A 25123-nucleotide genomic window follows, 5' to 3' on the forward strand; every position below is an offset into this window, starting at 1 on the left:
TTTTATCGACTACAGCTCAGCACTCAGTACAATCATCCCCTCAAAACTAATTCAATAAACTCTAAGACCTTGGCCTTAATACCTCCTTGTGCAACTGGATCCTTGATTTCCTCACTTGCTGACCCCAGTCAGTTTGTTTTGGCAACAACATCTCCTCCATGATCTCCATCAGCGCAGGTACACCACAATGCTGTTTGCTTAGGCACCTGCTCTACTCACTTTACACTTATGACTGTGTGGCTAGATGCAGTTCCAATGCCATATTCAAGTTTGCTGATGACACTGCTGTTGTAGGCCAAATCAAAGTGGTGATGATTCAGCAAATGGGAAGGAGATTGAAAATTTGGGCTGAGTGGTACCACAGCAACAACCTCTTACTCAATGTCAGAAAGACCAAGGAGCCGATTGTTGACTTCATGGGAAGGAAGCAAGATGTCCATGAGCCAGTCCTCACTGAAGGACCAGAGGTGGAGAGGGTCAGCAACTTTAAATTCATCAATGTTATTATTTCAGAGGATCACACACCATATAATTTCAATTATAAAGAAAGCATGTCAGCGCATTTATTTCTTAGGAGTCATCAGAAATTTGGCATGACATCTAAAACTTCGGCAAACTTCTACAGATGTGTGCTGGAGAGTATATTGAAAGGTTGCATCACAACCTGGTATGGAAACACCAATGCCCTTGAATGGAAAATCCTACAAAAAAGGATTAGAATTTACAGTCCTTCATGAATAAAGCCCACCCACCCCACCATTGAGCATATCTGCATGAAATGCTCTCACAGGAAAGCAACATCCATCATTGGGAACCCCCACCAGCCAGAACACACTCTCTTCTCACTGCTGTCATCAGGAAAATGGTACAGGAGCCTCACACCACCAGGTTCAGGAGTAGTTATTTCCCCTCAACCATAAGGGTCTTGAACCAAAGGGGGTAACTTCAATCAACTTCACTTGCCCCATGGTTGAAATATCCAAGCAAATAATGGACTCACTTTCAAGGACTCTTCGTCTCCTGTTCTCAATATTCATTGCTTATTTATTATTATTATTGTTGTATTTACAGTTTGTTGTCTTCTGTACATTGGTTGAGCACCCAAATTGGTGTGGTCTTTCACTGATTCTGCTGTGGTTATTACTCTATAGATTTATTGAGTATGCCCACAAGAAAATGAATCGCAAGGTTGTATACAGTGACATATATGTAACTTGATAATGAACTTTGAACTTAACCTCTAAATCAATGGCGAGAAAGCAAATTGAAAATGTACTTTATCGAGTGTGGAATTTCATTTATTCCAATTTTAATTATTGCTCGAAATGTTTTAGAAATTTAGTCATGGCTGGTCATCGAACATCATTCTGCAACTGGCAATTCCTGGCCTTGCACTGAATTAGATTTTCCTTTCTGTTGTGCACAGACAGCTAATTGGAGTCACCTGCTGGAGTTACAGTTAGTTAGAAGGGCGGTTAGAAGTTGCAATAGCGTCTGTGAGTTAATAAGACGTAGAGCGCACTTCGAATGAACTGAATTCTTCCAGTAATTATAAGATCATAAGATATAGGAGCAGAAGCAGGCGATTCAGCCCATCAATTCTGCTCTGCCCTTCGATCAAGGCTGATCCATTTCCCTGGTACCCCATTCTCCTGCCTTCTCCCCATAACCTTTCACACTCTGGCTTACGAAGGATCCACCTTAAATGCACCCAATGGAACTGGCCTCCACAGTTGCCTGTGGCAATGAATTTCACAGATTCACCACTCTTTGGCTAATGAATTTCTTCCTCATCTCCATTCTAAATGGACATCAGTCTATTCTGAGACTGTGCTCACTGGTCCTCGATTCTCCCACTATAGTAATCATTCTCTCCACATCCTCTTTATCTAGGCCTTTCAACATTCAACATTTCAATGAGCTCCTCCCTCATTCTTCTAAATTCCATCAAGTATGGGGCCAGAGTCATCAAACGTTCCTCATAAGATAACTGTTTCATTCTTGAAAGAATTGGAATTATATTCCAAATAAAAATCTATCATCATAAATTTTACACTCCTTTGACACATTGGTTGCTTGTTGGTCTTTGTGCATAGTTTTTCATTAGCTCTATTGAATTTCTTTGTTCTACTCTGAATACCTACAAGATATTTAATTTTAGGATTAAATCTTAATCCTAAAATATTTAATCTTAGGATATTTAATCTCAGAATAGAGTGATGTCCATTTAGGGTGACTTATATGTACTTTGATAATAAATTTACTTTGAATTTCTACTTGAAAAAAAAACAATTTTCAAATAAAACAAATTCTATCACCCATGTAACTTTTTTATTTCTGGGGTTATACAACCACTAGAAATGTGTTGCTAGGCAATGAAGAATGGACAGGCTTGGAAGGAGTGGGCACAGTTCTCAATTTACAGTTATGATGGCCTCCAAAAGATGGCTTCCAGTGTAGAATAGCTCACCCTCAATGTTCACATTTTTGACAATCTCCAGCAAATAGAGAGGTTAGTGTGGTTTCATGGGATTTGCCGTATTTGTCAAAAACTTCAGAGTCATAGAGTCATAGAAAAATACAGCACAGAAACATGCCCTTCAGCCCCTCTAATCCATGCCAAACCATTTCTATTGAGGGAATTCCTATCCCTCAATTTACTATTTGAATCTTCTAAAGCAGTTACTGAGTTGATGGGTACATCAGTGATGCTTTTCACAGTCCTGGACTAGATGCCGAGAGTCAACTTTGCTGGCCCTCTGTATTCTGGAGATGGGCAGAGAGTTGAAGGTAATAACCTCGTCTCAAGCAAAACACATGAAATGCTGGAGGAACTCAGCAAGTTAGGCAGCATCTATGGCAAAGAGTACAGTTAATGTTTCGAGATGAGACCCTTCCTTCTGTTAATGACCAAGTCTCAGCTTGTTTACTACAGGGGCACCTTCCATGAAATACCCTGTCTGCTATTGAGGTCAAACTCGGGAATGGCGTTTCCTCAGAGGTTTAGTGAGCTTTGAGTTTTAAAATATTTCAGACCTTTTGGCAGGGGGTTGGGAACTGGAGTGAAGGGCAGGCAGATGATAGGGTAAAAATACAGTACTCAAAGTGTTATATCTCAATGCACGAAGTATAAGAAATAAGGTGGGTGATCTTGTTGCACTATTACCGATTGTCAGGTATGATGCTAAGGCCATCACTGAATCCTGGCTGAAGGATGGTTGTAGTTGGGAGCTGAATGTCCAAGGTTATGCGTTATATTGGCGGGATAGGAACGTAGGCAGAGAGGGTGGTGTGGCTTTGCTGGTAAAGAATGGCATCAAATCATGTCGAATCCTTGTGAGTTGAGTTAAGAAACTGCGAGGGCAAAAGGACCCTGATGGCAGCTGTATACAGGCCCCCCAACAGTAGCTGGGATGTGGACCACAGATTACAGTAAGAAACAGAAAAGGTGTTTCAAAAATGCAATGTTATGATAGCCATGGGAGATTCTATCATGCAGGTCACTTGGGAAAATCGGTTTGGTAATGGATCTCAAGAGAGTGAGTTTGTTGAATATCTACAAGATGGCTTTTTAGAGTAGTTCTTCATTAAGCTTACTAGGGGATCAGCTATGAGGGGTGATTGATAAGCTTGTGGCCTAAGGTCGAAGGAGTCAATTTTAGAAAACCTAGCACATTTATTTTTCGACATAGTCCCCTCCTACATTTACACACTTAGTCCAGTGGTCGTGGAGCTTACAGATCTTGGACCTTCAGGAAGTGTCTACAGATGGGTGATTGATAAGTTTGTGGCCTAAGGTAGAAGGAGATGAGTTGTACAGCTCTTGTTACATGCACATGCAGTTCAACTCTTTGAGTGATTATGCAGAAAATTTGAAGTTAATAACTCATCAGTTACTAACTCATCAGGGGTGATTGATAAGTTTGTGGCCCAAGGTAGAAGGAAATGTGTTATACAGCTCTTAACTTCAGATGAGTTATTAACTTCAAACTTTCTGCATAATCACTCAAAGAGTCGAACTGCATGTGCATGTAACGAGAGCTATATAACTCATCTCCTTCTACCTCAGGCCATGAACTTATCGATCACCCATCTGTGGACAATTTCTGGAAGTCCAAGATCCGTATGTTCCATGACCACTGGACTAAGTGTGTAAATGTAGGAGGGGATTATATTGAAAAAATAAAAGTGCTAGGTTTTCTAAAATTGACTCCTTCTACCTTAGGCCACAAACTTATCAATCACCCTCCCCACCCGTATACTGGATTGGGGTTATGAAAGGAAACAAAGGCAACTAGGGAGCTTAAGGTAAAAGAACCCTTAGGATACAGTGATCACAATATGATTGAGTTCGACTTGAAATTTGATAGGAAGAAAGTGAAATCTGATGTAGCAATATCTCAGTGAAGTAAAGGAAGTTACAGTGGTATGAGAGAGGAGTTGGCTAAAGTAAATTGGAAGGAGATGCTGGCAGGGATGACAGCAGAGCAGCAGTAGCGTGAGTTCTGGGAAAACTGAGGAAGGTGCAGGAGAGATGTATTCCAAGAACAAAGAAATTTGCAAATAGTAAAATAGTGCAACCGTGGTTGATAAGGGAAGTAAGTCAAAGGTAATGTAAAAGCAAAAGATAGGGCATAAAATAAAGGAAAAATTAATGGTAAGACAAAGGATTGGAAAGCTTTTAAAAACTTAAGAGCAACTAAAAATGTCATTAGGAGGGAAAAGATGAAATATGAAAGCAAGCTAGCAAACAATATCAAAGTGGATAGTAAGAGCTTTTTCAAGTATGTAAAAAATAAACGAGACATGAGAGTGGATATAGGACTAGTAGGAAATGAGGCTGGAGAAATAATAATGGAGAGAAGGAGATGGCCGATGAACTAAATGAGTATTTTGCATCAGTCTTCAATGTGGATGACACTAGCAGTGTGCCATATGTTGTAGTGTGTGAAGGAAGAGAAGTGAGTACAGTTACTATTACAAGGGAGAGAGTGTCAAAAAGCTGAAAGAACTAAAAGTACGTAACTCACCTGGATCAGATGAGCTGCACACTGGTTCTGAAAGAGATAGCGGTAGAGAATGTGAAGGCATTGGTAGTGATTTTTCAAAAATCATTGGACTCTGGCATGGTGCCAGATGCCTGGAAAATTGTAAATGCCACGCCACTCTTTAAGAAAGGACGAAGGTAGCAGAAAAGAAATTATAGACCGGTTACACAAGGAAATCTGCAGATGCTGGAAATTCAAGCAAAACACTCAAAGTGCTGGTGGAACGCAGCAGGCCAGGCAGCATCTATAGGGAGGAGTACAGTGGACGTTTCTGGTCGATGTCAGGACGAAGGGTCTCAGCCCGAAATGTTGACTGTACTTCTTCCTATAGATGCTGCCTGGCCTGCTGCATTCCACCAGCATTTTGTGTGTGTTTATAGATGATTAGCCTGACTTCAGTGGTTGGGAAGGTGTTGGAGTCAATTATTAAGGATGAGGTTATGGAGTACTTGGTGACACAGGACAGGATAGGACAAAGCATGGTTTCCTTAAAGATAAACCTTGCTTGATGAACCTGTTGGAATTCTTTGAGGAGATTACAAGTAGGATAGGTTAAGGGGATGCAGGGATGTTGTATATTTGGACTTTCAGAAGGCCTTTGACAAGGTGCCACACATGAGGCTGCTTACCAAGTTAAGTGCTCTTGGTATTACAGGAAAGTTACTGGCATTGCTAGAGCATTGTCTGATTGGTAGGAGGCAGCGAGTGGGAATTAAAAAATCTTTATGTGGTTGGCTGCCAGTGACTTGTGGTTTTCCGCTGGGCTTGGTATTGGGACCTCTTCTTTTTATGCTATATATCAATGATTTAGATGATGGAATAGGTGGCTTTGTTGTCAAGTTTGCAGATTGGTGGAGGAGTAGGTAGTATTGAGGAAACAGGGAGGCTGTAGAAGGACTTAAACAGATTAGGAGAATGGGCAGAAAAGTGGAAATGAAATACAATGTTGGAAAATGCATGGACATGCACTTAGGTAATAGAAATAAATGTACAGACTATTTTCTCAACGGGGAGAAAATCCAAAATTCTGAGATGCAATGGAACTTGGGATTCCTTGTGCAGAATACCCTAAAGGTTAAATTGCAGATTGTGTCGGTGGTGAGGAAGGCAAATGCAATGTTAGCATTCATCTCAAGAAGTCTAGAGGAGGGATGTATGCGATGCTGAGACTTTATAAGGCACTGGTGAAGCCTCACCTTGAGTATTGTGAACAGTTTTGGGCTCCTTATCTAAGAAAAGATGTGCTAACATTGGAGAGGGTCCAGAGGAGATTCACAAGGATTATTCTGGGAATGAAAAGTTATCATACAATGAGTGTTTGATGGCTCTGGGTCTGTCCTTGCTGGAACTTAGAAGGTTGGGGTGGGGGGATCTCATTGAAACCATTCGAATGTTTAAAATCCTAGACAGAGTAGATGTGCAAAGGATATTTCCCATGGTGGGGGAGTCTAGGACAAGAGGGCACACCCTCAGGATAGAGGGGTGTCCATTCAGAACAGAGATGTGGAGAAATTTCTTTAGCCAGCGTGTAGAGGATTTGTGGAATTTGTTACCACAGGCAGCTGTGGAGGCCAGGTCGTTGGGTGTCTTTAAGGCAGAGGTTGATAAGTTCTTGATTGGCCATTCCATCAAAGGTTATGAGATGAATGGAGTGTAGCTGAGGAGGGAAAAGAGGATCAGCCATGATTGAATGGTGGAGCAGGCTCGATGGGCCAAATGGCCTAATTCTGCTCTTATGTCTTATGGTCTTTTGCAACCATTGATGTTTTAGTAAATAATTACAAAAAGAGATTTTATTACAAATGTATAAGCACACTTAAAATGAACAGAAAGCATTTAGCCCATTCATATTCTTCTTTCGCGTTAATATGAGGCATTTTTTCCCATCAAACGAATGCCAATTCCCAGGACAATCCATCCCCCACTGTAGCTTATGCACCCATCAGCTCTGCACTGCTAACCACCTACATCAGGAGTAATTCTGAGGAGCCAGTTAACAGCAAGTCTTTGGATGTGAGAGAAAGCAGGAACCGCTGGGTAAAGCCTTATGCGGTCACAGCAATAACATGTCAACTCTGCATAGACAAGGTTGAATTGACTTTATGTCTTACATCCTTCACGTGGGGAGTAAAAATCCTTATATTATGTCTCCATCTAAATGTGCCATGTGCAATCATAGTAATTTATAATAAATAGAACAGTCGATGTAATATAGGGTACACTCAAATCAACATGAGTTCATCAGTCTGGTGGCCTGGTGGAAGAAGTTGTCCTGCAGCCTTTTGGTCCTGGCTTTTATGCTTCCCAGATGGTGAGATCGCTGGAGCAATGAGGCAGCAGCTGAACTAGCTTTGTATGGTGTCATTTCAGTTAAAGGTTTTAGTTTTTTTTAAATACCACTTTCATCTGTTTTCTTCACCTCTCAGTGATTCCTACATAGCTTATCTCTGTGTCTAATTCTATTTTATTTCACCCTGTAGAATTTTCACCCAGGGTTCTTTGTTTATTGCCCTTATGTGGATAAAAATAATTCTTACAAAACAGAATGGAGCCAGTTAATACAATGGTCCATTTATGTTTTTTGTCCTACTTGCCTTCTCTCACCTTCATCTCAAGTCTTCAGCATATACTTCATAACTTTCTCAGTTAGTACTGCTGAATGCACAATTCTCCTTCTTCACTGTGGGGAATCTCCTCAGTTTCCTTCACCGGGACACATTTCCATTATTTTGTTGACTTGTTCATGGGAAAGGTGCATACCCTGCAAGGTAGTATTTATTACGTATGCTTACTTGCCCTTGACCTGAGTGGCTTGTTCGGCCATTATCACAAGGACATTTGGACTCAATCACAGGAAATGGAGTGATTAAAATTGGTGATTCTAAGAGGACAGAGTCCAGAGGAGATCTTTGAAGAGCAATCGTCTGGTGGACCTTATACAGATGGGGAGGAAAGAACTCAAGATGGGATAAGGAGTTTTAAATTTATTGGTCTGGAATCTGCTGCTATCAGGTAGGAGGTACAGGAGCCTCAGGATTCACACCACCAGACTCAAGAACAGTTACTACCCCTCAACCATCAGGCTCTTGAACAAATGGGGATAACTACACACACTGAGATGTTCCCACAACCGATGATCTCACATTAAGGACTCTTTATCTCAAAATGTCATGTTCTCTTACTTTTTTCTATTTATTTATATTGGCATGTGCACAGTTTGTTGCCTTCTGCACTCTGATTGATCTTTTATTGATCCCTGTTATCGTTACTATTCTATTGATTTGTTGAGTATGCCCACAAGAAAATTGAATCTCAGGCTTGTATCTGGTGTCCTACAGTGTGTATACTTTGATAATAAAATTTGCTTTGAACTTCATAGTTTATCAAGCAGAGGCAGTAACTGTCAGTGAAGAGTTTATATCATCTCAAAGACCATGCAGGTGGGAAAAAGCCTTGGATAAGGACTTTTCAGCAGATATGATAAGGCAGGTGCTGTTTTGCTGTCGTTACAGGGATGGAAGTCAGCAGTCTGAATGACTAGATTTGTCTCCTGCCAACACCCACTGTCTTGGCTCATGTTGAATAGAAAGACCAGTGCTTGATGTGTGTAACATGTAATTTAACTTAAGGATTGTATCGTCTCAAACGCCTTTGTGCATCACTGCAGTGTTTCATTATAGAAGCCTTTCAAGGCATTCCACCTGCGTGTAAATTGTTACCATGTTCCTCGCATGCTATTTTCTACAGAAAATAACTTTTTGCTGGATTACATTACTAACTGTCTTTCATTATCTGAGTCAAGGAATGAGAGAAGATGCTGAGAGCTAGCGCCAGAGGTGTTGGTCCTTTAAACTATGAACTTTGAATACCATGATTGAACTGAAACAGTAAGATGCAATGCTCTGGAAATGCTCAGAAAATCAAGCATCATCTGTGGAAACAGATGTGGAGACAATACTTCAAGTTAAAGACTCTTCATCAGAACTGGGAAAGAGAGAAGAACAAGTTAGTTTTAAGTAAAAGGAATTGATAGATAGCACAAAGGAGAATACCTGTGACAGGTTGAAGCCAGGGTTGAATTGGAAAATGAATCAGATTGATTATCATTAAGCTATATGTGAGATTCATTGTTATAGATGGCTGTGAGGGCCAAGTCATCAGGTGTATTAAAGCGGAAGTTGATAGATTCTTTAATTAATAAAGGCATCAAAGATTATGGGGAGAAGGCAGGAGAATGAGGTTGAGAGGGAAAATAAATCAGCCATGATGGAATGGTGGAGCAATCTGATGGGCTGAATGGCCTAATTCTGCTCCAGTATCTTATGGTTTCATGGTCTATATGATTTGAAGTTTATTGTTTTGCATCAGGGGTAGTGCAAATACATAATCTTGCTGTAAATCAAAAATAAATATATTGTGCAAAAAATAGGAAAAATGAAGTCCTGTTCATAGGTTCAGAGACTGTTCAGAATCTGATGGTGGAGGGGAAGAAACCTCTCTGAATTGTTGATTGTGGGTCTTCAGGCTCCTGTATCTCTTCCACAATGGTAGTAATGAGAAGAGGGGGTCCTTAGTGATGGATGCTGCCTTCTTGAGGTCAGAGTTACTATGAGAGCAGTGGTTAGTGTGCTAAATGGCAGCAGTTTGAGAATGATAATGCACACAAGGAGGTCTAAAATGTTATGAAATGCAGGGTTGTTGGATGTGCCCAGCAGGTAATGATGTACTAATAGAGAAAGAGTGAGAGAAGACAAAAAACTAAAAGATGATTTACAGTGGAAATGCCCAGTCTGTTACAAGGAGAAAGTGAGTTACTGACAGAATTTGTTATTACATCTATTAGCCTGCAAAATGTCCAGATAGAAAATGAGGTTCGTTGCTCAAGTTGGCATTGGGCTTCAGTGTGGCAATGCAGAATGCCACTGATAGATTGGTTGGAGTGGAAGGGAGACTACATCTCTTCCCTCCCTGTCGTTTGCAAGGATGCCATTCCCTTCTCTCAGTTCCTTCATCTCTGCCGCATGAGGCTTTCCATTCCAGGACATCCAAGATGTCCTCTTTATTAAGGTTTCCCCACCAATGCTATCAGTGTAGCCCTCTACACATCTCAGAATGAAATGTCAACTGTTCTTTTCTCTCCATAAATGCTGCCTGACCTACTGAGTTCTTCCATCATTTTGTGTGTGTTACTCAGGAGAATTTAAAATGTTGTTCTCCATCTTTAGCCAGAGAGTGGTGTATCTATGGAATTTGTTGCACAGGTGGCTGTGGAGGCCAAGTCATTGGTTATATTTAGGGCAGAGGTTGATTGTTTCCTGATTAGTCAGGGCATGAAAGGATCGGAGGAGAAGGCAGGAGATTGGGGCTGAGAGGAAAAATGGATCAGCCATGTTGAACTGGTGGAACATACTCAATGGGCCAAATGGCCTAATCCTGCTCCTATATCTTATGTTCTTCTGGATCCCGTTCCAACTCTGACCAATCTGCGTGTGACCTTCTGACTATTGATATGAGGTCCAATGCAAAACTGAGGATTAGCTACAATGATATTAAGCACAAAGGAATGGGAAAAGGAACAAAAATGTACTTTACGGCCTGGAATAAAAACAGAGGAGACAGATGGACAAAGAGACAAAGGCTTATGCATGGTACCTGATTATGCATTTGCCATTAATTATAGCACTGCAGAGATGAGGCCTTGTGTTTATTTAAAAGGAGTGAACAGAAGACAAACACAAAATCTTGCTGACACTTGTGGAAGACTCAGTGGAGGGTAAATCAACAAATTAGCCTCAAGCCAAACAACTTTTTTCTTTGCATTTGGAAAAGTGAGATTTACTGACCCAGCCATTTCTGAAAAGAAATTGGTCAACTTGATGAGGTAAGAGTTAACAATCGAAAACAATGGTGTGAGGGGCAGTGGTTTCATTCTTGTGATAACGTTTCATATGCCATTTTGCAATTTTTAAAATGTGATTAATCATTGAACTTCCAGAGTGTTTTCTGAAGAAGATGATAAACCTGGTTCTGGGTTGCCACTTACAGTACTTAGAAATGCCATTTTCAGATGGGATTTTCAATCAAAGATTTTTTGAATATTTCAAATTTAATGACCTAAGGGCCCAAAGGGAACTCTTCTGCATGGCTATTGAAGGACTTTCAACACTTGCTGGAGAACAAAAGATAAATTTGTACATTTCACTACAGAGGATAGGAACTCAAGGAAGACACTGAATCCTATTAATCTCCGCAGGCCTCGTTTCCTCTTCTGTATCAGCTCCCCATTGCCATAAATCTATTGATTTTTCAAAACTTTACTTTTTCTCTTAATACCCCTAAAGATCTAGATTTTACAACTCTCTGGAGTAGAGAATTCCAGAGATTTTGTCATTTTCTGTGAGTGGATATAGTGTCTGAGGATGACAGGAAACCTATGCAGGAGAGTTTTTAAAGTGGAAAAGCCATTGCACTGGGGCAGTTCCACTCTCTCGACTTCAGCAGTCCGGGTCCAGGGCGGTACGAACAAGCGTCACAAACTGGGGTCTTCCTTGGTTACAGTGGATGACCATGACGTCTTCGCAATACCATCTTCCAAGCCATTGGATCTCACTGTAGATCTCATCCGCCCAGTCCGCCTGAGCTGACATCACATGCTAGGACAAGCAGGTCCCTATCTTACCGGGGTGTGAGCCTGCTGGCTACCCTCACCTGGTTTGACCCGCCTGTACCAGGTGTGGTCACCGTCACGTGCAAACAGCTACTTCAATCCACAGGTGAGAGCTGAGTGTCTGATGGGGACTAAAGTTGAGTCAGCTACTCTGAAATGGATATGACAAGCTCCTTCACCAAAGGTGCTACCTCTTCCTGCATTCTGTGAGTACTTCAGTTTTAAATGACCATCCTCAATCTTGTAGTAATGGTCTCCTACTAGTGTCTTATATGTTTCAATAAAATTAACTCTAATTCTTCTTAATGCCATAGAATATAGTGTAGATCCAGGCTCGTTAGCTGCTGATGATAGGGCAATCTGCTCATGCAAGGAGTTAAACAAGTGAACCTCTTTAGCATTGATTGTAATGCCAATATATTCTTACTTATATAAGGGGACCAAAACTGTGAACCAGGATGGCTTGAACCCTGTACAATAGTTTCCTATTTCTAAGCTCTTAACAATTTTTGCAATAACAACTAACATGACATTTGCCATCATATTTGCTTGCTGAACCCTCTTGCTAATATTTTGCAATTTGTTCATAAGTTCACCCTGTACTTGGCTCATCTGCGATCTTTATCCTGTTATATATATGTCTTTCTTTTGATTCCTGTTATGAGCATACAAAACCTTGTAGAAAAGCAGCATCCATCATCAAAGATCCTCACTACCCAGGCCAGGCTCTTTTCTCGCTGCTGCCATCAGGTAGAAGGTTCAAGTACCTCAGGATTTGCACCACCAGGATCAAGAACAGTTACTATCCCTCTTGAACAAAAGGGGATATCTACACTCATCTACTGGGATGTTTCCACAACCAATGATCTCACTTTAAGGTCTCTTTATCTTGTTACTTCATGCTTTCATTATTTATTACTATTTATTTATATTTGCATTTGCACAGTTAGTTGTCTTTTGTGCTTTTGCTCTTTCATTGATCCTGTTTACAGTCACTATTCTATAGATTTGCTGAGTATGTCCACAGGAAAAAAAATGTCAGGGTTGTATGAGGTGACGTACTATATGTGCTTTGATAATAAAGGTTACTTTGAACAAGCTCAGATTAAACTCCATTTGACAAGTTTCTGTCCATTAACTCAATCCATCTACATCCAGGTGCAGAGTCCTAATATCCCCACAACAACATGCCTCCCACCTTACATTCTGCCCTCTATCCAGGTCATAAATATGAATTGTTTGGGTCCTCTACTAGTTAAGTCCTTGCAGAATGTGGATGCTGTAACTTTTCTTTTTTCCAACCCTTTGTCTTATATGCAATAAACAATTTCCAGTCCACATTCCTCACTTCCCATAATACCGTGTGTTTTTAGATTGCGTGCCAGCCTTTTAAAAATCCAGAAACTGCTACATCTACAAATTCCCCTGTAAGGACTCTGCTAGTTACGTCCTTGAGGTGCAGCCAATTTGTCAAATATGATTTACTTTTCATAAAACAGTGTTGATTTCATTACATTCTGCTTCTCCAAATGACTAGCTATTTCTTCCTTGATTATAGACCTTAACGTCTTGCCAACAACAGATGTCAAACGAACAATCCTAAAAAACACTTGTTTTTTGTCCTTCTCCCTTCTTGAATAATGTGGTTTTCCAGTCTGCTGGTACCCATCCAGAACACAAAGGGTTCTGAACAAGGCTATGCCATCTCGGCAGCTTGCTTTCTTTAAAACCTAAGTACATTGTGACTTGGTGACTTTCTGTCTTTGGCCCCATTCATTTTCCAGCACATTGTTCCTCATGATTGTCATAACTGAAAATAGCATTTGAAACCAGCACATCAAAAATATTTAAAGTATTTGCAATATCCTTAAATACTGATGCAAATTACTGTTTTAACTTAACTTCTTTCCCCTTATTTCTTGCTGTTAATTCACCAGTCCTCTTGGGGTCCCACACTTATCATAGCTTCTCTCTTTCTTTTTATCTGTCTATACCTTGCTATTTGTTTTGATACCATTTGCAGTTTCTTTCATAGTTATTTTTCTCCATGACCTATAATTCATCATCATTCAGTTTATCATTAGCTCTTGCCACACTAAATGCCTAAGTCTTTCATCTTTTTTTTACCTTCTTTGTAAAACCTTGATGCCTCATCTTTATTTTGGGATCCTCCTATCTATATGGGATAATTTCTGTTGAGTATTATGCCTTAGCAGTTGAAATATCTGCCACTGCTCATCCATTCATCTATCCATTGCTATGTTTATCCAGTCCACACCTTCATTCAATTCTAACTGTTCTTACTTCCACTGAGGGCACTGGTTCTGGACCCTGGGTGTTTGGCCACAGATTGTATCTGGAATTCTAACATGTTCCGATCACTGATCCTAATGAGATCCTTAGCCACATCCTTAATTAATCCTACCTCATTGCAGCTGACCAAATCTAAAGTAGCTGGTTTCCAGGGAAGTTCTGTAACATGCTACTCTCCAAACCAGTCCATGATACATTCCACAAATTCCTCATCCATGGCACCCATGCCAGTTTGATTAGTCCAAACAATATATAGATTAGAACCACCTGTGACGATTACAATTCCCATTTTGCATGCCTTTGATTATCCCTATTTGTGCCCTGCCAGTTTGAGATGTATCATTGTATTACCATGAAATGTATCTCCTCCCAGGATTTGTCAGTTGCATTTTATGTCAATGTATTATCAAAGAGACAATTTCTACCTTGAATTTTGCTTAAACAGTGTCTTGCTCTGGTATCACAACGCATTTCCTTCAGTGAAGTTGGAAAGACCTTCAAGAAAAGACAGACAGTCTCTTGGAGCCATTAGGTAGTGTTCAGGGAAAGAGCTGTGAAGAGAGAAAGACAAGCTCTGAAGTCTGGAACGTGGTACACTGCCTCAGAACTGTTGCTCCCTCTCATGTTTTACTGAAAACACAGCAATTCTCTTCACATATACTGCCTCAAAGCTCACTCTCTTATCCTGAAAGCATCAGTTCAGAATTTCAGTGCAGCAATATCACACTCGACTCCTTTTACAAGATGGAAATTGATGCACAATTATGGAAGACTAAATCCAAAGAGGCAGCCAACGATGATGGAATCTTTGAACTTCTCAAACACCCCAGGGTCGGAGCGCCTGACTGCATGACATGAATTTTCCCAGACATATAATTTTGTCAGGCAATTCATTGACCCTCAGTCAATTGTGTAGAAAATAATGGAGAAAAAAGTCCATGAAAGTTCTTTCAAAATGCAAATTGAAGTGCTAGAACACATCAGCACTGTATATACACTGTAAATGTTAAGACCATCACAACTCAACTTCCATCCATGAAAGGTTTCACCCCAGGGGCTCCATGCTTGTTTATTTATCCTCTGTATAGCAAAGGGCACTAATCTCTCCCTTGAATTTCGCTTAAACAAACACCTTGCTTTGGAGCCACAAAGCATTGCCTTCAGTGAAGCAGAAGAAAAACATCGATGCTGCCCCTAGATTTACAAGGGAGATGATACTGGATGTTTAAAGCTGAACACTACAGAATGCTTGCTCTGCGTTTCACCAAGGTAATGTTAAAGCAGAACACTCATGCGGTGCGAAAGTATTTTTTATCTTGCGCGCGTTTTTTTGGAGTTACACTGGAATGTATTCTCCAATTTCAACAACATCTGTTGATCTTTGCAATTTGCATCTTGGCCCTGCTCACCTGATCAAGTCAGTAACAGCAACACCTCTCCATCTGAGCATTGGTAATGGTCTTTGTTCCCCTGCATCTCAACTCATCGAGTCACAATGTGGAGGGGCAAGGGTGCTGGAGGAGGACCCAAATACAGGACACAAACATGTTTCGTAAGGTTAACTAAATAGAGTTTATTACTATTTACAAGGAGAGCTGTGATGCAAGGATAGAACAGAGAGAAGTCAAGGAGAGCAAAGGGGAAGCAGGAATAGGCGTAATGGACGAGGACTCAGGCCTGGGACTAGGCTGGGACTCAGGGTCTGGGGGCTAGGACTTGGAACACCAGAGCCAGGACTTGATATGTGGAACACCAAACACAGAGCAGGGACCCCTCCTTGGGAACAGGACATAGGGCCGGGGCTTTACACAGAGTCAGGATCCCTCCTTGGGGACAGGACATAGGGCCGGGACTCATACACGGAACACAAATGACAATCCATTCGAGTAACGGAAAAACGGCCTACCTACTGAGCCGGATACGAGACGACAAAACAACGACAGTCCATTTGAGTAGCGGCAAATGGCCTGCCTACTGAGTTGGATATGAGACCACACAACAATGGACGGTACTATAACTGGGCCCAAGTTTGCTCCAAGCAGCGGGAGCTCTTGACTCACCTTGGCGGGTTAACTTTGCCGGACCCGTTCTGGCGAGGGAAGGCGGCTTTCTGGCACTTGCTTCGGGAGGAGTCTTGGCTTGCTCCAGCAAGAAACTTAGTTGGCTCTGGATAGATGACTTTGGCTTGCACTAGCTTCGGTGACTTCGCTAACGTTCTCGCGCCGAATGGCTGAAGCCGGAGACTTATAAACTGCCGGTTCGGTCGAGAGTAAATTGCCTTTAATCACCGAGCCCGAGGGACATGGGAAAACAGGGAATTAAAAGGAAACATGGAGTCAACGGTCCAGATCGTAACACAGGTTAGGTAAATTTAAAGGGAACCCAATCCGGACCTTGACACATTGAGTCTGTTGGGATCATCTATGATAGATATCCAATGCTTCTAGTGTAGCCAGCCCCCTTTCCATTGGTGAGACCTGAGGTAGATTGGGGACGACTTCGTAGAGCACCTTAGGTCCATTTGCCACAAAAGGCAGGATTGACTGCCATCTATTTCAATCTGACCTCCCATTCCCATGTCTGTCCATGGCCTCCTTTACTGCCACACTCTGGTTGTAGGTGCAAGACCTCATATTCTGTCTGGGTAGCTTCCAATCTGATGGTACGAACATCAATTTCTCTGACTTTCAGTAATTTCTCTCCACTGCCCCTTTTCTCTTTTTCCATTCCCCATTTTGCTTCTCCTCTCACCTCTTCTCTTCTCCTCACCTGCCCATCATCTCTCAGTAGTGCCCCTCCTCCTTCCCTTTCTTCCAATGCCCACTGCGTTCTCTTATAACAGTTCTACTTCTTCAGCCCTTTACCTCTTCCACGTATCACTCCCCAGCTTCTTATTTTATCCTCCTCCAACACCTCCCCCCCAACAACCGCCTTCCACCTCACCTGGGTTTACCTATCACCTTTCAACTTGTACTCCTTCCACTCGTGCACTTCTTGTTTTGGGCTTCTGTCCCCTCTTTTCCAACCCTGATGAAGGGTCTCAGCCCAAAACATCAACTGTGTGTTCCTCTCCACAGGAGCTGTCTGACATGTTGAGTTCCTCCAGCAAGTCATCAAATTCTGACAAATGATCATTGATTGGGCACGTTAACTTTTTCTTAATACTCTCCGAGCTGCTTAATTTTTTGCAACATTTCCTCTTTATTTCAGATTTGCAGAAGCTGCAGTACTTTAGTTTGGTATTCAATACTCAGATACAACATTAATTTCTGCTTGTGACTAGTTAATGAGCCAATCTATATCTTCAGCTTGTATTTTTCACTGTAGGCTTACAGTTATGCTGTGCAAATTTCCATTGAATTGTTCTTCTAGTTCACCTTTCTCCTGTTGCAAATGTAACAGTACTCCACATAGTAAACCTGTAATGTCTGACATGGTCATTTGCTAGTGAGATAATGACTGCTGAAGTTGAAAATCTTAGAAGAAATACAAAGCATTGTTTCTCATGACTATTAACAGTAATTAAAACAAGTATTAGATTTAATGAGAAGCTAGAGACTAGTAACTGTAATGGCCCTGCTCACCTGGTCAAGCAGCATCTATGGAGGGGAATAAACTGTCAACGTTTCAGGCCGAGACCAAGCCCTGATGAAGGGCCTCAGCCTGAACCATCAGCTGTTTGTTTCCCCCTCCATAAATGTTGCCTGCCCTGCTAAGTTGCTCCAGTATTTTGTGTGTGTTTCTTTGGGTTCGGTATCTGTAGAATCTCTTGTGTTTCTGCAATCGATGACAGGAAGAAGCAGACAGATAAAGAAGGCATCTTCTGGGGACATTTTGGACCAACTGAAATAAATCATAAACAACGCTGGCCTGCAGCTCAGCTGGAAGTTAAATCATTCATAAATCACGAGCCTTCTGATATTCATTCAAAGATCATTAAAGGGATTCCCACGTTAGTGCCTTGGGGTGTGAACATCCCAAAAGTTGTTGGCTGCTCTTCCCAAATACACCAGAAAGTGTTCTCTTCTTGGAGGCCATTACTGTCGCTTATCAATATTAAGTCCATTACTTTGGATACTGTCAGTGGGGTGGGGAGATGTCCTATCAGAGGGAAGCCCCAACAACAAGGTTTCTGACACTGAGACTGGCTCTGTGGCTCAGAAGGGGAGGGGGGAGAAGAGGAGTGCAGTAGTGATAGGGGATTTCATAATTAGAGGAGCAGAAAGCTGATTCTGTGGGTGTGAAAGGGACCCACCTGGATGATGTTTTGCCTCCCAACTTCCAGGGTCAAGGATGCATTGCATTCTGAAGGAGGAGGGTGAACAGCTGGAAGTCATGGTGCATGTTGGCACCAACGACATAGGTATGAAAAGGGAGGAGGTCCTGAAAAGAGGATGTAGGGAGTTAGGCAGAAAGCTGAAAAGCAGGACCTTCAGGGAAGTAATCTCAGGTTCGCTGCCTGTGACACGTGACAGTGAGGGTAGGGATAGGATGATTTTGCAGATGAATGTGAGGCTGAGAAATTGGTGCAGGGGATAGGGATTCAGATTTCTGGATCATTGGGATTTCTTGTGGGAATGACCTGTACGAAAAGGACAGGTTACACCTGAAGGGGACCAATATTCTTGCGGGCATGTTTGTTAGAATGGAGAGGGTTGGTTTAAACTAGTTTTGCAGCAGAATGGGAACCAGAATGATAGGGCGAAGGTTGGGGCAATTGGTATACAAGTGGATGTGGTGCATTGTGAGACTTCCAGGACAGACAGGCCAGATGATAGGGCTCAATTGCAGTCAGCGGGATGAGTTAAAAAGTAACAGGGTCCAAAATCGAAAAGGGTGATGAATACAGGACTGAGGGTGTTATATTTGAATGTACATAGTATCTGGAATAAGGTAGATGATCTTGTGGTGCATACAGCTGGTATGATGTTGTAGTCTTCACTGAGTCATGGCTGAAGGACGGTCCTATTTGGGAGCTTAATATCCAAGGATACACAGTGTATTGAAAGGGACAGGCATTTAGGCAGAGGGGGTAGGGTGGCTCTGTTGGTAAAAAATGAAATCAAATCCTTAAAAAGAGATGACAATAGATCAGAAGAGGTGGAATCCTTGTGGGTAGAGCTAAGAAATTGCAAGCTGAGGAAAACCATCTAAATCAGTGAGGCCAAATATGCTGAAAGCTCTGTTTATTTCCCTGTTCGACCTGTGATAGTACGTTCAAGGAATTATGGACCTGTATTCCCAGGTCTCGCTGCTCTAACACACTCCTCAGTGCCCTACCACAGGGTTTTCCCCGTGGCTAGATGGGCCATCATTTAGTGTTACTAATTGGATGCTGATTGCCTCAAGGGGGAGGAAGAAATGCTGAGAAGGAGCCACACTTGTCGAAAGGGCTCTGCACAGAGAGTTATTGATAATTTCTGACAACCTACCATTGAGCTGAAAGTTCTCTAGTACACAATTTTCCAGAAAAGAGTGTCTGTAGATTAGGATCCTCAGAAAACTGAACTGGGAGAATCTCCAGTAGGAGATTCTCCAGAAGGAAGCAAATCTACTTACAGAATTTATACTTCAGAGATAGCATATAAGATACTTGTTTTTCTAATCATGTTAACTTTCCTGGAAAGCAAAGCAATAAACCTCACTTCCTGCCACAAACTTTTCTCTGTCCTCACTGATTTAAACTGTTTCCCTAAGCTTTTAGTGTACAGTACTCATGGTCAACAGATTACGAAGCTCAGAAAAGAGACTTGGGAGAAACAATGCGTTCTTTGTTTTACCATCCTTGATCTTTCAGTCAGCTAAATCACTACTGCCTATGTCCTAACTTGTTCATCCACCTCTCCTGTGCTTGTTTACTGCCATCTGCCATTTGTCCCTAGGTAAGCAATGTCTCAATTTTACTATTCTCAAATCCTTAGCATTTCTCATTATTACAGTACTGTATAATTAAGGCTCAGGCAGATATATATATACACACACACACACACATATAAGTAGGGTGCATGGAGTTTTGCACAGCACTGTATTTGTCAACAGGGAGCGGAGAACAAGTCTGTAAATCTGGCTGGAACAAAGGAATTGGGAATGGCGAGGGTGGAGCGCTGCAGAAGGGGTGGGGGACAGGTGGCAGAGGACTGCCAGGGGTGGGGAGGTGGCGTGGGGTGCATGCACACCCAGCCCTGAGAGACCAGGCAAGGGCATTTGATTGCAAAAATTTCATCATTACAGAATGTCTCTCTGGTGCTTCCTGCTTCCACCCCTCTCCCTTCCCCTTTTCCCAACCATGATCCCCCTCTCCCTGCCCCCTTCCCACTCTCAGAATCAGGTTTATTGTCACCCACACTGAATTTAATTGCTCGACCACTGGCAGCCAAGTATTCTGCAGAAAGCCCAAGTTCAGAAATTATTTCCCTAAAGCTCCTCCACTTCTGTGTCTCTTTTCTCCTTCAAGACCTTCACTAAAACCATCCTGCTGACCAAAATCTAGATAATTTTCCCTTATTTTGATTTAATGTGGCATAATGCCAATATTTGCTTTCTGGTAGAAAATCAGACTGATTGGTGCCGCAGCATCAGCCTCTCACTCAATGTCATTATAGAGGACATGAGTTGAGAGTTAAGGGGCAAAAGTCTAGGGGTAACACGAGGGGGAACTTCCTTACTCAGAGAGTGGTAGCTGTGTGGAATGAGCTTCCAGTAGAAGTGGTAGAGGCAGGTTTGATTTTGTCAATTAAAAAAAAAATTGGATAGGTATATGGACAGGAAAGGAATGGAGGGTTACGGGCTGAGTGCAGGTCGATGGGACGAGGTGAGAGTAAATGTTCGACATGGACTAGAAGGGCCGAGATGGCCTGTTTCTGTGCTGTAATTGTTATATGGTGATATGGTCAGTAAGACCAAGGAGATGATTATTGACTTCAGGAGTAGGAAACTGGAGGTTCATGACCCAGGTCTTATCAGGGGATCAGAAGTAGAGAGGGTCAGCAACTTTAAATTTCCTGATGTTCACTTTAAAGGATCTCTCCTGGGTCCAGCATGTAAATGCCATTATGAAGAAAGCATGGTAGCACCTCTACTTCCTTAAAGGTTTGTGAAGATTTTGTATGTCATCTAAAACTGTGACAAACTTCTGTAGATGTGTGGTTGAGGGTATATTGACTGGTTGCATCACAGCCTAGTATGGAAACATCAATGACCTTAAATGAAAAGAAGTAGTAGATACACCAGACCATAACATGTAACACCCTCCCTACCACTGAGTGCATCTACATAGAGCAGTGTTGCAGGAAAAGAGCATCCATCATCAAGGTATATCACTATGAACAAGGTGATAATATCCCACTATCAAGACTATGATCTCCTTTCACTGCTGCCATCAGGAGGAAGGTACAACAGCCTTAGGATGTGCACCACCAGGTTCAGGAATGGTTATTACAACTCAACCGTCAGGCTCCTGAACCAGAGGGGATGGCTTCACTCAACTTCACTTGCTCCATCATGGAACTGATCCCACAACCTAAGGAATCACTCTCCTGAGCTCTTCATCTCATGTTCTCAATATTTATTGATTATTTGTTTATTGTTATTATTATTGTGATTTTATTTTTAATAATATTTATTATTGTTATTATTTCTTTTCTTCTCTTTCTTTTGTTGTTCACAGTATGTTTTTTTTTGCACATTGGTTGTTTGTCTTTTATGACCGGATAACCAGGGGAGACCAAGTACCAGTGGCAGTTCAGGTGAATTAACCAGATAGAAAGATATTTCTTCAAGGTGGTTGTCTTCGAGCACCAGTTGGAGTGGCTGGGTGGGAAGGTGGATCTGGCCAGTTCCCAGAGGTCGACCGCCCAGTGCCTAGACGTTGATCTTTTCTCTTAATTCTGAAGTTGGAGCTCTCCATCTTTGAGCGAGAGAGATGTGCATAAGATTCCCGGCTACACCAGAGTCAATAAACGCCTTAAATTCATGGGTCCGAGACCTCCACGATGAGGAAGCTGCGAACATTACAGAATTAGAGGAAGCTGACTGAAGAGAGAACCGACCCATCAGGATTCTCCACAAGTGTCCTGGATCACCACAATAGAGGCAGGAACCTGTCCTCCGGCGCTGCTCTCGTTCCTCCTGAGACAGGCGCATGTGCCCCACTTGCAAAGGCTCCTCTGTTGGCTGGGTGCTGGGTGGTGAGGGAGGGAGAGAGGGTGAGGAAAGACAATAATCAGTTGAGGGGGGTGAGAGGATGAGGAAAGACGGTGATCAGGTGGCGTGTAGGAAGTTTAAAACATTCTTTCCCTGCATCACTCAGTTACCCGGTCATCATCTGGAATAGCCAGATTAATCAGGTAATCCAGACTATACTGCTCGTATTTGACAGCGACCTCATGCCGGACCCCTGCGTTCAGTCCACGCTGGAAGGCAGTGATGAAAGATCTCTCATTCCACCCCGTCTCTACTGCAAGGGTACTGAATTTAACTGCATGTGCTCTCACAGTTCCTCTACCTTGGCCCAGGTCCAAGAGTCGGTGGGCAGCCTCCTGACCCTGTACTGGATTATCAAAAACCCTCCTTAACTCTGCCATGAAATATCGGAATGACTGGGCTGTGGGCTATCCTTGCTCCCGTAAAGCATTGAACAGGCTGAGTGGAGGTCCGTCAAGAAGATTGTCCACGTACGCCAATTTTCGTGCATCATCACCAAAACGACCAGGCTGGGCTTGAAATATCAGCTGGCTTTGGGCAATAAAATTCCTGCAACCATCGGGATCATCAGAATATCTGCCTGGAGGTGGGATACTTGGTTCCTGTACGGTTGTGGGGGTCAACTCTGGACCGGGCGTAGGACTGGGAGCGGGAGCATTAGCACCAGAGATTGTTGGGGCAGCAGAAAAGGAAGACCTGTGGGATGCTGGGAAGGGGACTGAGGCTGCCTGAAGCTGATGAATTGAGTTGGCGAGAATGTTAATGGTTGTCAGCTGTTGCTGGCTGTTCACAGTAAGTTCATGGACGGCAGTTGTGAGTGAGGAAATCGCAGACACCTGAGTCCGATTGTCTGTGGTGAGCTGTTGAACAGTTGTGGCTAGGGACAATACCTGTTTCTCCAAGTGAGACTGGGCTTGACGGCACAAGATTATCTGCCTCATTGCCTCTGGAACTTCACTGAGAACAAATTCCATTGCCTGCAGCTTGTCTCCTACCTGACCAATGAATCTTACGACCAAGGTCAGCTGCTCTCTCTCTGCTGGGTCCACCTTTGTTGGTCAAGACTTACTGTTACCAGGTTCAGATATGGCCCAAGTGTGGACACAGGTTGATAGTTCACAAACTTTAATGCGAACAGTGTTAAAGGGAAAATAAAACAACAAATGCTAAGCCAAATAGGGCCATTAACTAAAACTCAGATAGAAAATGAAGCCTACACTGTGGCTGAAAGAAAATCTAAATATTAAACAAATACTGCTTGTCTTCAGAGTCGTTTGACTCGACAGTCCTATTTCTCAGGAAAGGCCGAATGCAAACAGGCAGTGAAGCATTGCTGTGCTGTCTAAGTCTCGACAAGCATTACGACGACAAGTATGGAGTTAAATACTATCACAATTAAATAATAATTAGCTGACACGTGCATATTCGCAAGCACAATTGCCGTATCTACTGCGCTGCTGAATCCATGGTTGTGACAAGCTTCCTTCAATCCTGTCCAGTAGCTCCCACCCTATACCAGACAGTGATGCAGCCAGTCAGAATGCTCTCCATGGTACATCTGTAGATATTGTTGAGTGTCTTGGGTGACAAACCAAATCTCCTCAAACTCCTATAGCCTTGGACTTGCTATCTTTATAACTGCATCGATATATTGGGACTATTAGATTCCCAGAGACCTTGACACCCAGAAGTTTGAGATTGTTCATTCTATGGGGATTGGTTCATGTTCCCTCATCTTATCCTCCTTGAAGTCCACAATCAGCTCTTTGGTCTTAATGATGTTGAGTGCAAGGTTGTTGCTGTGAAACCACTCAACTAGCTGGTATATCTCATTCCTGTAAGCACTTGTATAGAGAGAGTAGAGCAGTGGGCTAAGCACACAACCCTAAAGTGCACCAGTGTTGATCATCGACGAGGAGGAGATGTTATTACCAATCCGCACAGATTGTGGTCTTCTGGTTAGGAAGTCGAGGATCCAATTGCAGAGCAAGGTACAGAGGTTCTGTAGCTTATCAATCAGGACTGTGAGAATGATGGTGTTAAGCGCTGAGCTATAGTCAACAAACAGCATAGTGACATAGGTGTTTGTATTGTCCAGGTGATCTAAAGCCGTGTGAAGAGCCATTGAGATTGCGTCTGCTGTAGACCTATTGTGTCAATAGGCAGACTGCAGTGGGTCCAGGTGCTTGCTGAGGCAGGAGTTGATTCCAGTCATGACCAAGCTCTCAAAGCATTTCATCACTGTCGATATGAGTGCTACTAGATGATAGTCATTGAGGCAGCTATCATGACCCTTTTTGGGCACTGATATAGTTGTTGCCCTTTTGAAATAGGTGGGAACATCTGTCCATAGTAGTGAGAGGTTGAAAATGTCCTTGAATACTCCCACCAGTTGGTAGGCAGAAGTTTTCAGAGCCTTACCAGGTACTCCATTGGATCCTACCACCTTGCAAAGGTTTAGCCTCCTAAAAGACAGCCTGACATTGGCTTTTCAGGCTAGATGGGCTGAAGGGCCTGTTTCTGTACTGTACGTTGCTATGACTCTATGTCTCCATAACTCTCAATGTGCTCAATGTGGGGATTGCCTTTCCTGTGATGGACCGACCTTTATCAGCTACTTTTTGAAGGCTTTTCTGGTGCTGGGCATTGATGTTTCTAAGGCCCAGGTTAATTAAACCCAAAGAAATGTAATGTTAGAAAGCTCCACCTATGGAGGGATGAAAACGAGGTTTACAAAAATTTTAAAACAGAGTTGGGGAAAAAAAGCTATGCGAGAATTATGTGTGGCAGACGCAGTGCAGGAAAGTGAGAGAGAGCAACAAACTATTAGAAACTAAAGATATAAACTGTTAAAAGTGGAATTAGTAGTGAGTACCTCTACCTTACTTACTTC

Source organism: Hemitrygon akajei, chromosome 1 (assembly GCF_048418815.1).
Source record: "Hemitrygon akajei chromosome 1, sHemAka1.3, whole genome shotgun sequence".
In the NCBI taxonomy this organism is placed as follows: Eukaryota; Metazoa; Chordata; class Chondrichthyes; order Myliobatiformes; family Dasyatidae; genus Hemitrygon; species Hemitrygon akajei.